This window comes from Pyrgilauda ruficollis, unplaced genomic scaffold (assembly GCF_017590135.1).
Source record: "Pyrgilauda ruficollis isolate IOZ18807 unplaced genomic scaffold, ASM1759013v1 scaffold5, whole genome shotgun sequence".
NCBI classification, from domain to species: domain Eukaryota; kingdom Metazoa; phylum Chordata; class Aves; order Passeriformes; family Passeridae; genus Pyrgilauda; species Pyrgilauda ruficollis.
In genome coordinates, this window is record NW_024526599.1 from 14518452 (window position 1) to 14536980 (window position 18529).

General features: G+C 36.2%; 1 protein-coding gene across 1 annotated transcript in view; it reads left to right on the plus strand.

The window, feature by feature from the left end:
* The window catches only part of TENM3 (teneurin transmembrane protein 3), a 407391-nt gene that overhangs the window by 58459 nt on the left and 330403 nt on the right, over positions 1-18529 (plus strand). Inside the window, exon 3 of the mRNA XM_041479936.1 lies at positions 421-630. The gene's annotated coding sequence lies outside the window, so the exon portion shown is untranslated. The remainder of the gene's footprint in view (positions 1-420; positions 631-18529) is intronic.

Sequence of the window (18529 nt, forward strand, 5' to 3'; positions counted from 1 at the left end):
GCAAGTTCTGTGAGCTGGTAAAAATAGTGAATGTCCCTTTATGTGAAGATTTCTCAGTTTATTGAGAAATTTCTAGGAACAAGATCAAGTTCCATTCTTTAAACATATTTTAGTAGTACATATCACTGAAAAAATTTTCAGTATGATTTTTTAGTCTTGCTGCAGAGTTTCTTACTAATGTGTTTGCTTTCTAATGGATAGTTTTGGTTGGAAATCTGTGGAAAAAAAAGCACTGTTACTCTGACTTAAGCATTTTAGAACAGCTATTTCTACCTTTAAAAGAGGTAATTTGAGAAAACTGTAACTTTCCTAGTGCTCTTTCCCATGGAAATATGTTTAAAGATAAATATCAAGGGTAACTAGAATATGGTACAGAAAAAAAATAATGTGAGAACTGAGAATTCTGTTCTTTCTTGGCAGCATCTAAGCCAGTCTGACCAAGAGCAAGACTACTCCCATAGCCATTGCTGTTAAACTGTTCAGGCCCTTGGCAGCTGGATCATTTACTGGCCCTTCTCTTCATGTGATTTCTTCTGGGATCAAACACAGCAGTGCCATGCTGAGCATTTCCCAAATGCAGGAGGACTGAACAAGAGGCAGACTTATCTTAGATTGACGACTAGATTGATGGTAAGCAGCGCAGAAGGTTCAAGCCTCATGCTAGTATAAAATCATTTGACAGATAGAAATATTTGCTTATAAATTGAAAGAGTAGGTAATAATAGTGGTTTTTTATGATTACATTACATGATATTTTGTGATTACATAGACTAATAGCTAGCAGATGGCAGAGTATACATTTTACTTGTTTACCAAGTTGATGGATGGCAGTGATTGAAAAACATTTTTTTCCTTGTTGCATTACTCTAAAAGCTTGTAGCGGACAGGCAATTTACAATATGAGTCAACAATAATTTGTATCTGCTCTAGATTTTGGGGGGCATCAGTTATTCTCTTTATTTTATTTGACTTCTCTCAATGATATTTTCTTCTTAGAGGAATAGGGAAAAAATGAAATCTGCTTTGAAAGCTAGGTCTTTAAAGAGATGCATGTGTGCTTGCAGCCTACATATACAAATAGTACCTATTTGTATGAAGAATAAATGGTGGGAGGTTTTCTCCACTGTTCTATTTCAATGTTTATCATATTACTTGGACATTTTAATGTAGAGAGATATGCTCTGCCTTTTGTTTAGGCACTTCAGCACAAATCTACATTGCTATATTGCATGTTACCAAGAGAGTTAAAACTATCCAGTCACAAATACAATTGCAGTGGTTTTCATCCCTTCTTTTTAATTGGTATTGACTTACTCATATTATCTATGTGTATATTTTAGATGTATCTCCTCTTCAAGTGTTGTTTGTTTGGTTTTCTTTCTTAGGTGCAATGACTTGGGAATACTCCATAACTGTGCAGTTGTTTAATGAGTAGCAGACCTAAAACCTGACTTTCTTTCTAGGTTCATTCCTTATGTATTTCAGTCCCCGCTGTTAGGTGCCCTAGCTCCCTGCCATGTTCCTCAACTGCGCCATTAATTTTAGTCTCTTCCAGTGTTTTTTGGGGGTGTTAGGAATGTCGTGATTGTGGTTTCAATAAATAGAACATGAATTTTGATTAGTAGTAGATTGCCTTTTCTTCAGTGGAAAAGGGGCAAAGCTGCGGTTGCTCTTCCTTCAAGAGTCACTGTTGGGTCCTGCTTTTTTCTGTGAGGTTTCTGTCTTCTGTGAAATTCATATTTGAGACATCTAGTGTCTTGCAAAATTTGATTGGACTTGGACAACATGGTTCAAATTTTATGATTTTGTGTTTAGTCATCTCATAATAACATTTTTTTCTGGAAAAATCAAGCTAAAACACTCAGATGGAGCCAGAATGTCATTTCTGCTGAAAGAATCCAATAAGACCGTGGATTTCTTCCCCTTGGTAAAAGAGGAAAGGAAATCATTGCAAGAATTACTTTGACTGGACAGGATAAAACATAACTTGAGATACTATTTTCAAATAACGAAACTTTTGCCTTTCAGCCACAAGACACCTCACAATGTATATACCTGTTTGTAAAAGAAATATTGAATCTGTTTAAAACTGTCCCTTGAGTTCCCTTTATGAATTTACACGCATGATAAGACCTGAAAATACATTATTATTACTATGTTCAGTTTTACATCAATCATGGATAGATCCACTAAGCCTTTGTAATTCTGCCTTACAACTACTGTCTGTCAAAGGGTTTTCATTACACCAGACTGCTAGTGGCCTTTCAGCAGGAGAAAGGCTACGATATTGTCTTATCTTGTGTAATGTGGGGGGAAAAAAATATATTCAGATAGTTGCTGGTTTAGTGAGCTTGTTTGTCATAGGTCCTATTCCCAAGGTACCCTTTTTTCCTGGGCAGTAATTGATCCATTTTTTATTTCCTTCATCTTCTGCTTTTCACCACTGCATTCAGATTTTTGTGGGAAATATATATGTATATGTGTGTCAACAATTACTGTCTTGTTCAGTTTCCTGAATTTTTATTTTGCATTCTCCATGAGATCCAAGTTTCAGACCAGTATGATAATGTGACATTTTCGAGCTTGTATCAGTAAAGATGAAATGCCTTTGGTAGTGTTGCCTAACTCTGGTTGCAAAGAGGAGAATAAGAAATAAACAGTAGAAATCTAGCTACCAAGGCTCCAAATTGATTTTTGTATGGATGCCTGACTTATGTTCTGAATGTCACTGGTAAATGCTTGAGGTCACCAGTGCAGGAGAAGAGCAGGAATAGACAAGAAAGAGCAATGCTTGTCTGTCCTCTGTACATTTGTATGGTGCTCTTGTTGGGAGAAGATGAGTGCTTCAGCAAGAAGTGACTTTTGCATCAGAAACAGTTTCCAGGTCTGGATTCACTGTGTAATGCTTCCTGGATTCAGATGATGAAGCCAGATTATAAAGTGAGGGTCATGGTTTCATGAACGCTGTCAGAGTCCCTCCTGTGCCTACACCTGCCTGCCTGAGTGTTAGAGGGGATGAATACAGATACAGGCAGGGGAATGGACCCACCTTAAAACTGACTTTATGAAAGTAAATATTTAGCTTAGGTGAGCCTTGGTAACAGGGACACCCCAAACTTTGGGATGGGACAAGGAGCTGGGCACAGTCCTGGCTAGAAATAGCAGAACATAGGGTTGCTGCCCTTGTGTAAAGTTTCTTGAATACTAATCTTAATCCTATTGTGGAAATACATATACACCTTTTTGGTTAGAAGATGACAGTGATTGACATGCAAGTCCTGTTAATGTGCAAATTCCAGAGTTTTGCCAGGATTATAGATGATAAAGTAAGGGATGGGTCCTAATTAAAGAATATATAAAACGTACAATTTACTTCAGTTGTCTTTGCTCACATTTTTGCTTGTAACATTGATTCTTACTTATGCATGTAGTCTGCAGACTCTTCTAACAATGCAATTCTTCCATTAACCATCCTCAGTATTTGCAAACAGGAGATTCATTCACATTGGGTAACAAATAATTAATTTGTTCCTTAGAACTGTCTCAAAGAATATGTTGTAGCTTTTTGTACCAATTAATCTGATTTGTAAGATGATGTAAGTATTGACCAAATTTCAAAACTAAACCTCTGTAATTGGGGAATGTAGTGAAAGTTAACTGCAGACTGTCATAACTGATGTGCTATGTATTTAGTTACTGAAGTGTGAAGGCTTCTAAAAAGGCTATGAACTTTTACCTGGTGATTTTCCAGAACCATCAGTAGATGGTTCCAGGTAAATCTTTCTTCAAAAAACCTTAAGAGCCAAGGGAAGCTCTCAGACAGGAGGAAAGCACTGTTGTCTGTTCAAAGCTTAAGCTACTGTGCATGCTTACTCTCAGATTTGCAAGCATTGGTTCAAGTACCTGCATCTGCTGATTTGTGTGCTGCTACCGTGTGTGTGTCCAAGGAAGGTGGTTCAAGTGTATCTCAAAATTAGAACAAAAAGATTCAGGTTTTCTGACAAAAACTTTCTACTATTCATGATTTAGCAATAGATTTTTCTTCGGTGTGGGAAACAAAATACATAGCAGTGATTTTCACCTCTTAACTGTTTACTAAATGATACAAGGAAAATTTGTTACTTTTTTCTTAATTTCTGATTTTGCTTTGGTTTTTAGAGAAGACTGTTTCATTACTGCCTATTTAATTACTGCCTCTGTGCCAAGGAGCATGCTTTAGCTTCTAACCAAAACCATAACTGACGGTATTTTAAATGGGGCACTGCTCCATCACTGTTTTCATACGTCACTGTATCAGTCTCTTCTAGTTGATTTAGGATGATTGCTCTTCAGATTTGTAAATCACTGCTTCATAAGCCACAACAGTTTTGAGGAGGTCATGGAATGGGTGGGGTTTATTCTGTTTTGATTTAAAAAAGCAAAAACCTATTGGCTCTCTTTAGCAATTAAAAAAATATTTACTGCCTGGCATATGACAGTGTTTAAGCACCTGATTCAGTTTAGAAGAAATAATTTGCAAATAGCTTAATGTTATGAAATTTGGAATAGAAATTACTCATATTTTGTTTCGTAGTCAAAAAGCACTACGTTCAATAGCAAGGCTAACACAAGGCTTTGAGATGGTATTTATGAAGGTTTGAGGGAAAACAAAAACCAATATGACAGAAAAGTAGTTCATATCTCCAGGAGACATATTTTTAGGAACAAAAAGACTAGAAGACTTTGTTCTTTCAAGCATTGCTTTTTTAGTCACTTTTCAAAATTGGGCACTGCTATTTGTGGTAGATTTTAGTGGAATTGGCATATTGCATGCAGAAAATATAGTATATATGAAGCAGCGTAGGTATATTAATTTATTACAGCAAATCACTTTAAAAGTATGAAAATTGTACAAATAACACTCAGCCCTGTACTTAAAAAAAAACATAAATAAAAAAAAAATATTAGAAGATTCTACTTTTGTAGATCCCCAAGAGTGACTAGAAAGAAGGAAGGAAAAAAATTATTTTTGTTTCCCCTCTGTTTGTGTCATCTGCGGACTCCAATGCCCTCTCCCCTTGCCAAATGACACTGATTTGTTTACATGTTCTGATTTGGAGCCCAGGCTTGATATGGTTCATGTTCTAGATGCTATTGTTTGTCAGATAGGAGCAGACATCTTGCTCCAGGTCACATGAAGCAAAATCTTTTTCACCATGCTGAATATAAATTTTTTTCTCTCCTCTTAGTTCCATCTTTACCCTGTAAAAAGCTTGTTTGGAAAATTGAGTAGTATCCATTTGTACTGTCAGTTTTCTGTGAGAAAAAATTCTTAGAATGAAAAGTAGGATATTGATCTGGATAACATCCCTATACATAAAACATTCACTGACATATCTTCTGTATTTCCAGACTATCCTTACAGGGAAGATCACACTTCTTCCCTTTATTTAAGAATAAATAATAATTTTAAAAAGCACTCCTTCCCCACATACACACTCTCACAAATGATTGACTGTATTTGTTTAGATCAGTTGCACTGTCTTGGGGAAGCTAGAGGGAAAATTGGAAACGCATCTACTGTATCTCTTGTGTAAATTAGTTTCTTGATCGTTTTGATAGAAGATAATTGCTTAAACATGACAGTTAATTTGTGTTGTGTTCCAGTGTAGAAGCTTCAGAGAAAGTGTGTTACAGCATGTACAGCTGACTTTACTTTCAATTTTCTTGACTTTATACCAGAGGCATTTTTATCTCTGCTAGAAGTACAGTACATGTTTTTTGCAGTATGCTAATATAGCAATCTGTGCAAGGAGTAGAATCTTGGTTTTAATCTTACTTTAGAAGTTACTGGCAGTGACCATGTCTTAGCTATAAAATATTACAAAATTGGGAAAATGTAATATTTCATGCCTGACCCTCAGGGTCTTAAAATCTAGCTGAAATCAGTTTTTCCAAGCAATGAAAAATACACTTTAATCTATTTTTTATCAATAGTTTATAGGAAGGTTAGGTTAAAAGGCTTATTTTTAACATATTGAATATATATTTATATTTATTTGTTATAGTACATGGATAATTTAAAAAATATATATATATTTTTTGCTTCATAAGAAAGCCCCTAGTATTCTAACTTGAGATTATAAACAGGCATTGGCTTTTGATGAAATAGTAAGTGATTGAATAATCATATTGACAGTTCTGGCTATAAAAGAAGAAATCCAGAGACTAATCAGAGAACTGATTAGTCTGTCCAAATCAGTTCTCAAATTCTGGTGTCTGACGTAAATTGAAGCGATTGAATTGTAACATAATGCTGTGTTCATTACACCTCAGTCTTAAATTGTGCTTGTACTCCAAGTCATTTGAATAAACTGGGAAATCCCCACGGAATTGATGCTGTTATTAATGAGAAAGTAACGAATCACTGTATGTTTGATCACACTACAGTGTTGCAGAAGAAATGGAGCAGGAAAGAAGCTGTCTGAAGGAAACAAAACAAGCAAGGAGCTGCTATGGTATTGGTTTGTTGTAGAGGCTCTGCGTCCCTGCCTTGGTGTGTCTTGCTAGACAAGGAATGCTAGTGGCATTTCATAACAGCAAAAATCTGAGAGGATGATAATATGCTGATGACTAGACACTTGCTCAAAAGGAACACTTTCACTGCTGCTTTGTTAGGAGAAACATAGCCAGCCTTAATTGTTCTTAAAGCCTGAAGCAATTGCATGAAGAACAAGTGTAAGGAGAAGTGTTAGGCTTGAGAAAGCACTGATAACTTATGTCCCGTGTTTAATGTTCGTCATTTTGGATTTCTGATTTATATACCGTTGTCCATAACGCAGCCAGTGGCTGTGATGGGGCAGGCTGTGCTGCTTAACCCCGCTTGGGCTCCTGGTACCTCATGGTCCTGGGGTGAGCCTGGTGGCTCTTCCTTCTCTCCCCTGCCCACAGTGAGCGTGCAGTCAGCAGGACACGCTGACGAAGGGCAGAGCACTTCAGCATTTGGAGAATAAGCATTACTTACCCTTGCTGTGCATATCTTGACATTGCTGCACTTGTGAGCAAAAGCCTCAGTAGTGGATATAATGGTATTTTATATTATCATAAAAAGTGTGTTTAATGGTGATTTGTTTGCTGCTGTGGCAGAGTTAGTGAAGCACCACTTCTGCTTCTTTTCCTGAAGAAATTTATTCTCAGGTAGGCTTTGGTTCCTGGCCTTGAATACTCCATGCAAATATCAGAGTGGTGCTGTCAATTAAAATACATCATTATTTCTCTTGCTACCATAACATGATAAATATGAAGTTAAAGATTTTTAAAGGTACACATATATCTTCCCAAGAGACAGATTTTTGCAAATCTGTCTCCATTTACTCTCATTAGTATTAAATCAGTACAATTGATAACAAATGTCAGACTGTAATGTTTCTGGTGAAGCAGACCATCTGCCTGTTTTGTAATATGAACATTTATGCTTACAATCAGTATACTTCAACAACTGGGCTGGAAATGCCAGGTAGTAATGTCTGTTACTTGAGGTCTCTGAATGCATTATGTGTATTGGAACCATAATTAGTTCTGTGCGTTCTGGCAAATGTAGTTATTAAAGCAGATTTCTTTCTGTGGATTGCTTGCCTCCCTTGAAAGTACCATCCTCCTCTTAGCCTCTGTTTTACTTCTCTGTGATTGATTTTTTCTTACTAATGTATTTACTTCTCAAGCTAGTTTTGTCTCTTTGAATAACTGGAGTTTTTGAAGGCTGACTACCAGCTAAAGTAATATGATATTCAAACAGAATTATCTTGCCATCAGCTTACCACATTGGAAAGTTTTTGATTAAAAACAAACAGTAAACAAACTAAAAATACAAATATCTGTTAAATTCCTCAATTAAAGCTTTCAGGAGTGAAGAATAGCTTGCTTTTCTTCTTCAGGGAGCAATGGAAAGTGAAAGATGACTTATATTGCAGATGACTGTTTAGTTGTCCTTCCCGTGAGGATGGAGCTGCTTTTATTGGGTTGGGTGGATGATAATGGGCTTCAGTCTCTTTAGTTTTCCATAAGTCTGATTTCTTGGTCAGCAGTTGAAATCCGTGTTTGTAGTCTGACATTAGCAGTTCTTGGTTCACATGGCCACTCTGTGTCTGTGTGTTGTGAGAGTGGAGTGAAGCCACCACGTTAAGGAGAGCTGGGCTGAGAATGTTCCTGTGCCCTTTGGGTCCTGCAGCATGGATGGCACAGTGCACCCACAGAAGCTGCTGTGGAGGAAGCAGGAAGGGCTTCAGCACTGGCCATTATGGTGCTAAGCTGCCCAGAAAATGGAATGCCCATCTGGACAGTCCATTTAATTAGTAGCATAGCTTCATGAAAATCACTGGCAGAGATGAAGAGAAGATGGGAGAGGGATATCTCTGCAGTTCCAATTTTTTTCTCATGCCTTTTTCATTGAAGAAGAGAGTCTTTGATGTCTTTGACTGTGGAACCTATTGAGATCCTGGTACAAAGTAGGGAGATTGGGTTTTTGAGACAAGCATTACTTTTTCTGAAAGGAAACTGCAGAATTGTGGTATATTAATAGCAAAGCTCTATATGTTATGCATACATTTTTTCAGCAAGAAACACTGTAAATAAAATCAGTGAAAAGATGTTAGATGCATTCTTTATTCTGTTTTACAGTAACCATTTCAATTTGAATATGGAACTGATGTTAGTGTTATACACTTATAACAGAGAAGATTTGCTGATTTATTGCATGCATAAACTGATACCTGTACTTATTCCATTGTGATTTGAGAATGAAAGATAATTGAGTTATTCTTTTGTTTTTCAAGATCAGCTGACTTGAAATAATGTTTGATAGAAAGAAACTTGGGTTTTTATTTGTCGTTGTGCTGCTGGTTTTCAAACACTGGCAAAGCTACTTTCCTACTTGTGGCATATGATGCAATCTGTGTTTTTAACAAACTTTCCCTGTTTTGCTGGTTTATTCAGTGTTTTCAGAGCAATATGTTACATTCCCAGCTTTCATGTTTGGCTTGGAAACCTGCACTGTTTAAAACTTGAAAATAAGGAATATTCATTCTTTCATCTTGGTTTTTTAATCTAGTACTGCAAGATTATTCTTAGAGTATTATGTCTGAGCAGCTACACATGTAACTTGTAGGTACATATATGGTGTATATTCTTGAACATTTATTCATGTTAGGTTTTTACATAAGTACTTAGCATATGTTTGTCTTTACCAGTTGCGGCAGGATTGAAAATCTGTCCTGTAAAATACAAATATCTGTGTTCTGTAAGATATTTGTATTTCTGATTTTTGTATTTCTGATTTATCCACAGAGTCTTGGTCTGACAATACAGCAGAGATGTCTTGTGTACTGAACATTAACAATTTTAGATGCTTCAAAGCATCGAGATTTTTAAGCAGAGGAGTTCAGAAGTGAGAAAAATCAATTGAACAAAAACTTTGCTTGAGATTTCTGTAGTATTTGATGCCATGATTCTAAGCAGAAGGTCTGGTAATGTGTATATAGAGTTACAATCCTACAATAAAATCAGAGCCTGCATGTTCTCCCAAGGCTCTTAGTAAGTATTCTGCAGAATCTGTCACTTCGTGTTGAGGAATGCAAGAGGCAGCAGCCATGCAAAATTGCAGCAGGTTTTAGAGCTATAGAACTTCTTCACAGGAATTAAAATGTTTTTAAGTCACAATGTATCATACACATATCTTTATAGAACACTAAAATGTAGTAATATTAGGATGTTATGTATTTATGTGCTCTGTAATTATGTGCATATTATGCATCATTGTGATTTAAAACCTTTAAATCTTCATTTAATTTTTTGTCGTTTTTTTAATTGTTGTTTCAGTTCTCCTGATCTCAGTAATAAAAGACAGCTTCTAGTATTCCACTTTGATGTGGGTTTTTTGGAAGGCAAAGTTTTGGCAAAAGGATGCAGGAGTTTCCAGGTTTACAGGCATGCTTGTTTAGATGGCCTCTGCTTAATTCAATAAGAATGCAAGACTGAAGAGACCTCTCCCTTTTTCACCTCTAACCTGTGTGTACAACATACCAAACAAACATAGACCATAAATGTGTGTCTGTTTTCCAGGCAGTAAAGCATCCCCTAATATTCAACCAATATCTGCATAGTAAAAAAACAAAACAAAACAAAACAAAAAAAAAAACAAACAAAAAAAAAAACACCACAAAACAAAACCCCCAAAAGTGTTTTTACCAAAATGTGCTGTTAGTTAAGACTTCTTTCTTAAAACAGGTACTATTTTCTTACTGTTTAAGTAGGTTTGAGCAAGTTGGTAGTCATTCCATTTTCTCATAAACTGTTTTTTACTATTATGTGATTATATTGTATATAATAATTAACTGTTACATGTTTCCTGTGATGACAACTTAGTTGCTTCAGATATTATGCATATTCTATCAAATCTTTAGTTTCAGAGAAGCTGAAGAAGGTAATCTAGAAACTGTTCAGGCTCTGAGCAGAACCCTAGGCATAGACTGAGTTGCTAGTTAGTCAGATGTTTAGACAGTCTTCTAGTTTGTTCCTGAAATGTGCAGCACCATTTGTAGCTGATATGTGCTGACAAGTGATATTCTTGCATTACAATTTCTCTCCAGTTAGGTAATTCAGATAAATAGGTAAATGTACCCAGTATCTGGAGTGAGCTATTCTGCCTGCTGCTCTTCTTTCTAAGAATTGGCTTAGATTGCTCAGTTAATAAAAGTTTTAGATGTCATGTCTCTAGAAAGCCCAATTTTATACTATAAAATTCCTCCAGCTAAGGAACATTTTTGTCATGAATTGTTTCATAGTAAAAGGAGAAGTCAGTGTTAGTCTTTATTCATATTCTTTTCTATAATAGTTGTTAAGAAATTACATTTGAGATTGACCTAACTCAGGATAATGATGACTGCTCTGAGAAACTATGTGCAGTCTCTGTGCAGGTATTATTTCTTTCATTTTCTTCTCCTTATATAACTGCTGTATTTCTGCAAATCTCTCATCCAATTGCCTGCCCTATCCTTTCATTGTTGACATTTTTCTACACATCTCTTAAAAAATAAAAGGTGTGTATTTGTTCATTTCTTAAGTGACAAGACCCTTGCTCTCTCGAGTCCATCTCACAAGGGTCACTGCTTGGCCATTTGCTATTACTTACACACAGGATCTAAATTATGCTGCTAGCTGACAATTCTGTGCTTGTGATTTTCAGCTGTACATATTCCTTGACACCTTTAATGACTCTTCTCTGTTCTCTTTGCCTGCTGGTTCTGACTTTCCTTCTAAATAGTTCCCATGAATGTGTTTCTCCTGGGGACAAATCAACTGTTCTTCTTGTGTAGTTGCTATTTAGACTTTCCATGAATAACCTTGCTAGTGTGTTTGATCCTGAACTTCTCAACTGATACTTTTCCTCTACCTGGAAGTGTCATTTACTATATATAACGTTGGCATTTTTTTAGTACCCTGTGGTCTGAACTTCCTGTCTTGACAGTTTCGTTTCTCTCCATCGCTTCTTTGTCTCTGTATTTGCAGTGTAAGAAGCATTCATTCTTTTTCTGACTGTTCTATAACTTGGCTGGTTTCCAATTAATTTCAGGAATCAATATGAAACCATTCTCTCTTGCCCATAATCTGAATATGCTGTCTCATATATTTTACTTTCAGCATTTTCATTTTAGCACATCATGAGTCAGTGACTGAGTTACATGAGTCAAGTGAATTTTAATAGGAGCTCTTGTGTCATGCATATGCTTAAAAATATTTTTTAGGCTGTTTTATTGCAGCTACTCTATCATCTTATTTGGGTGAATAATTTTCTTAAAACTTCATTTTAAGTTGTTTGTGGTTGTTCTCATTTGTTAGATTTTAAAGTGCAAGTAATTTATCATGATTAATACATGACATTTCATACAGTCCTTCAGCATTTGGATCTTGCAGCAGGGTGGGAGCTGCCAGTTTGCACCACGAGCAAGGGGCAAGAGACAAGGGAGCAAGCCCCGAGCTGTGGTGCTGTGGTACCCCTAGAGCTGAGCAGCCACAACAGCTCTAGCTCTGAATTGAATCTTACCTGTATTGACCCTGTGTCAGTTGTCACATCTGTAGAGCTGATATAATGTTCCTACCATCAAATTCCAGCCAAAGAAAGTGTGGGGCTTTTTTTTAAGTGTCAAGGGTTGAGGCATTTTGGAGATTGTTGAATACAGGCGAATGGGTCATTAGTGTGTTGTTGCTAGCTACAGCTGCAGAACTTGGGAAGAGGTGATCAGCTCTGCAAAGGTCAGAGCCTATTTGGAGGCTTGTGTTTGTTTCAGTCAAAATGTTTTAGCTTCAAATGTGAACTAAGGAAAACCAGTTCCTTCCAAAATGGTGTTTACGTGTCATGACAAATTCACTTAGACGTCACTGACTGACCAGAGAGCAGCTCTGAAAGCTATTATGTTTTGAAGTTAATTCTGTCTAAACCTTTACAAAGTGTTAGCAAATTTTCAAGTACAAGTGACAAATTTTATCCAGAAGCTTTTGAGAGACATTAAAGTCTCTTACTTTGTTTGAAAGTTGAAAATTTTGGATTTTGTTGGAACATTTTTCCACTTTAATGTTTTGTCTATCGTATATAGTATTTCAATATTTTATGAGTATGCAGAGATCTGGATGGTTTTTTTCAGATGTAATTTAGTATCTCCTTACATAGCATATCCATAGTGCAGGCATATAATTAGTAAGAGAAGTTATTGTTGGGATTAGTCTTCTAATTTGCAGAATGAATGTTCTCCTTTTAAACAGAAAAGTAGTTTAAGCCTTCTTAACACAGACCCTGCAAGGCTCTGACAGTGATTTCTTTATTATTTAGATATAAAGGCAAGAATGATAAGCTATCTTTAAGACCTGTCTTGGAATAGTTGGGGGTCAAAAATTATTGTCATAATAGGAGTATGAAATTGTGATATCTCTGTCAGCACATGCATGCACTTAGTATTTTCATGAAGCTTACCTGAATACTGACTTACTTTGAAATAAAATTTTAGGTTTAATATATGACAAAGATTAAATTAGTTTGTATTGTCATCTGGAATATTGGTTTATGTTGACTTTACATTTTGGGGTAAAGAAAAAGCAATTCATTTTATTCTGTTTTCATTATTGGTCTAGAATGGGATATTCTACATGTGAATACTGGCCTAGAGGAAGCAGACAGTGGATAGCTGAACCTCCCTTATTCTTTTCTGGAAATTGGTATCTCTTGCTCAGTGACAGCCCTTTTTTTTTTCTGAGTTAGGGTTTTTTCCCTCCCCTTTGCTGAATTTCTGACTTGTTCATGTTTTTTTCTCACCTTTTTCTTTCTTCATGCTGTTTCCCTAAGAGGGTTGTTCTGACAGTCAAGGTAGCCCATCATACACACCAAGGTAGCCCCTCTCACTGTGGGGCTTGGATACAGTGGTGGATGCTCAGCTTCCCTGGCTGCTTGCATTGCTCCTGCCCAGTGTCTGTGCTGTCCTTGGGAACACGTTCTCCCTCCTCCTGGTGTGTAAGTGGCATATTGTCGGTGGCAGGGCTGCAGACACCAGTCTTTGCTCCTTGCCATCACTTTGTCATCAACAGTGTAAGCATCTTCTCAGCTCTAGAGAAGCTGCTGTTGCCCTCTTTCTACTCCCCATAGGAGAGCTGCTCCTACAGCGAGCAGCTGTGTGCATTGCCTGTGTTCCCATCTGCTGGCAGATGCTGTCACAGGCAGGATCACTGGAGAATCTCCAGCAGCTGTGCTCAGAACAGTGCTCTGCCTTCGGCAGGTGTGACTTGCAGCGCTCCTGGCTAAAGACACCTCGGTATTTTTCACATCCACAAAGTTAAAGGTGCTAAATGACTGTGACATGCTGGTGTGGCTGGCATCCACACCTGGGCATCTGGGATCTGCAAGTAAGCAAGAGGAATAAGCTTCCTCCAGTCTGGACAAAAGGATGTCAGTAATCTTAAGTGTTCTTGCTGCCTTCTTGTGACCAGGATCAATGACTACCAAACAATTTGTGTTGATATTGATAACTAGATTTACAAAATATGTATATATATGTATATATTTATGGAAGACATAAAACTTTTATTATGGGAAAGAATCTGGGATGATATTTGTATTTGGTTGTTATGCTATTAGACATCCATAAGCAGTTTTTGTTTTCTTTAAAAAAGTCTTTTGAAGTCTTAATGCAAGAGACTCACACAGACTCCTCAGCAGGCATCATACAGAACATAAATATAGAAGTATTTCTAGTATGGAATATTTCTAGTGTATTTATTAATAAAGAACAGCAAAATACTTTTATTAAAGCAATCATTAAGCTTGGGGAAATTAAAAAAAATAAATATGCAGTGTTTTTCACCTAGTCTGTCTAGGCATCCTTTGCCTGAAGGCTGTGCTAATGCAAGTGTTTTGCTAGATTTTTCATACAAAACAGACAACTCTGAGTGAGTGTTGCTTCAGATGTGTGTTCTTCTGAATATTCATGAAATGAAGAAATTAGAACTGACACTTTTCATGCTGCTGAAATTCTACTTGGCCCCCCAAATCTAAGAATTATTAATTTCAGGAGGACTGAACACAAGTATTTCTTTTAAACCATAGTATTTTGTTTGTCCATTTCAATGGCATTTCTCCTTGAAATGTATTTAGGAGGTTCAAAGGAGGTAGAGCAGTCCTTTGTCCTTTGTTTATCTTGTACTGAATTTTTCCTTTAAGCTTAAAGGTTTGTTTTTTAAACTCCGAGTTCAAGATGCACTTTGCAGAATATTGTTAAATAGATTAAATCCAAATACAAATAGATTTTTGCAATTGCTTAATTTTTTATTTCATTTTCTTTTAATGTGTGCAGTTTTCCTATTAATAGTAAAAATAGTACAATACTGGAAAAAATATTGGCGCTAGAGTAGATGTGGAGACAGAAAATATCTGAGTAAAAAGATAACCTTGCTGCAAACAGACTTTTCACAACACAATTTTCTATCCTACAAGTAGGAATTAGTACAGTGAATTCATCAAAATATCTTAATTAGAGCTACAGGTATGATTTGCTCTTTCAAGCTAGGTATTGATAAGAATCCAGCACTTAGAAATTGAACTTTTTTTTAATCTTACAGCATTCTCAAAATGAAGACTGATTTGATCTGCCAGCATGTGACCTTTACAAATCACAACACTACTTTATCACTTGATCCTATTTCTGAGGAAAATCTACGTAGATAACACAGCTTCCATTTATTATTATCTCAAAATCAATACATTCCTTGTAAAATTCTCTGCTTTACAGAAGTTGCTGTAAATAAAAATGTTTAATATGGAAGTGATTTCTTTAGTACAATATTTGTGAACATAAGATTTGATAAATGTACAATATTTGAAGCAAAAAATTAGATTTGAAGAGTCATCTGTTACAAAGAAGTTACAAGCAGTAGATTTTACTTTGGAAGTGTGGAGATGGAAATATTTTTTTCAGTGGATACCTATTTTTATCCTGTATGTCTCAAATAATGAGCAGTACACAACTGTAAACCAGCAACATTGCATGTTAGATAAATATGCTTTTCAAGCTAAACAAAATACTTTCTGCAAGTGAATAATTTTAATTTACTTTTGAGTTTTTAAATTTTCTTCAGTTGTATTCTAGTCTTCATTAATTTTCCTGACTTTATACAGAAAAGTTAGTGGTTTGTGACTATTATGAATAATTTTAATAGAGTATTTAACCATGTTCTTTCTTTTATATATGCTGGTGTGTAAGCAACCAAACTTGTCCACCACCAAAAGAGACCTTTCCATGAGCTGTGCCATTTCCCTCACTCCTCACACCAGCTCTGGTATTGAGCATGGGGAAATTCCTCAGCTCAGTGACCCACTGTGAACCTGTGTTAGTTGAGGAGCTTGTAATAAATATATTTATAATCTCCTTACCAGAAGGTCAAAGTTATGAGATTTTCCATTTTTCAACTGTTTTTTCCCAACCACCTGCTTGCTAATTGCATCTCTTGGAATTTTTCACAGGACAGAACTTATTCTAAGTGAAGGTGTGAACCCAGGTTCTCCCCCACCTCATATGCTGCTTCTGTGGACTCACAAAAGACAAAGCCAGCAAAATCAGCTGGCTGATTTTCTCTCTCATCCTGGTGTACAGCTGCTACATAAAGCACTGCAAATGTGTGGCTTGGGTAGAAGGGAAAAAGGGTACCACATTTGGCAGTGGCCTCTTTGCAGTTTGAATTAAGAAACGCTGTAGATTGTGCTGCTGCAAAAGCATAAAGAAGAAAGGTACTGGTTGGACCAAGCATTCAGCTAGTTTACTATTCTGCTTCCTTCTGTACTCAGTGTGAACAGGAATGAAGAAACTGCTGTTTCTTTAGTTGTAAGAGACAGTGAATCGTTACATCTTCAGTCTCTGGTTGGTGTTTTTTAGCACAACTCTGTGGGACCTTTCTCCACAGAGAAAATGTTTATTTGTACCTTATTTAGCTATCATCTGTCTATTGCTTTCTCTCTAAGAATATTTCTCCCATTACACCACAGCAACTTAGATTTTTGGAGTCTGTCTTTAAAGAAACTTTATCAAATGTCTGCTTTGTCACATCATTTTACTTGTCTAAAAAAATGTTCTAGAAATTTGAAAGATCTAGAAGAGAGAGAACTGTACAATTGTGTAAAACCAGAAGTTTGGATATTCTCCACTGCATCAGCAGAGTATTCTTCTTTTCTGTATGGTACTTCTATAATTTCGTGGCAACTACCGCTACTTTTTAAAAATCTGAATTTGATAATTTTAATTCAGGGAGCTACAGAGCTAGTTAGGAGTCTAAGATCTGAACATCTTTTCTCTAAGGCAGCTGTCTGACAGAAGTCTCCAGAACATGATTCTCAAATATTATCAAATTTTTTTGAGTCAATGGGAAAAAATAAAATCCTTCCATCAGGTGAATTCTGATTTTCCCATTAGATGGTCTCTATGCTTGTGCTTTATTGTATTTACAGTCTTATGACTTCCTAATATTCTCAAATAGTTTTCATTTTGGAAGGGTTAGAAGATAATCAGGCATAAAAAAAATTTCTGTGCCTCCTTTCAATTATGTTATTGTTCCTGTTGGTGATTTTTTTTTTTTTTTGAGGAATCTTGCTGCGTGTAAGGAAGAAGTTGATTTTCCTAAGGTAATAGTATTATCTTAGAAGATCTTCTAATATAAATATTGTAAAATATTTGTTGTTTTGCTGATCAAAACATTCTGAAGGAAGTTTTAATTTTTTCCAGTTACCCAGAATGCTCAGGGCCAGGTGATTGGTCTCGTCTTCAACTTTATTATCAAGAAGCTGATAGAAAATCTTAAAAGTCACCTTTTCTCCCCCCAAGATGAGACACGGTAGCTATACCCAGAATATTCTGGGTATACTCAGAGTATGATCAAAATGGGATCATCCAGACCATTTGCCTGGGAGGGAAAGGGAAAGTTTGGAGATCACTAATGAGAAGGCATACATTTTTGTAAACTGAGCAAGATTTATATAGCAAGTAGTGAGGGATATTGATCTCAGCAACTCCTAAACAGAAACCACCTTCTTAACAAATCCATTGGGTTCTGTGTCTGTAACGTATGCCTGAAATCTTTGTGCTCTTTACCCGAGTTAAATTCAGTAGTTAGTAATGAAACCTGGAGACTACATGGAGCTGGAAGAGCTGTAGGAAGAGAGAGTGCTGGCAGCCCCTTTTCTGTGAACTTGGCTTTTGGGCTTCTGGCTTGTAGCAAACCTTGACCTATTCTTTCTTTGACCTTGCTATGGAGGAAGGGAGGCAAACTCTGCTTCCTCCAGCTGCTGTTGCTGGCTCCTGCTGGGAGAAAAATCAGTGAAGATGGTATATAAATTGGTAAAGATTCCAAGACTGGAAAAGAAAGGCTTCTTTTGGCACATAAAGGTAAATTTTTATATATTTAAATAGTGCACATTTCCCAAGAGAGTGCTTCAAGTCATATTTTACATGTTGCTTCTTTTAGTGAAGGTGATTGTTCTCTCTGTTTGAAACATGGGTTTCAAACCCATGCACCAGTGGAGCTTCACTGACAAGTATTTTTTACACTAAATAAGCTAGCTATTATGTATTCTTTATACAGTTTGTAATAGAACTTCTAAAAATAAAAAAAAAATGCCATAAATCCTAATCTGTGTTGTCTACTAGGTTTGCTTTGTTGTCATGAAGAAGTATGTTTGGAAAACTCTTGAGAGCACCTTATGAACCTGAGCAGCTAGATATAAAAATATTAGGGGGGATTGAACATTTTCCTACAATCATGTTCAAGATTTTTTTTGTAAAGAACGCATAGTTGCATGTGGATTGAAAATTATTATAGGAGACAATTATGAAAGAAACAGCTTTGGTAATTATAGATAGTTTCCATAAAGTATGTTACAACAGTGGGGTTTTTTTAATACTTATCACAGATTCTGAGATTCTGACTAATCACTCTAAGGTGATGCCAAAGCTTGCTTAAAATTGGA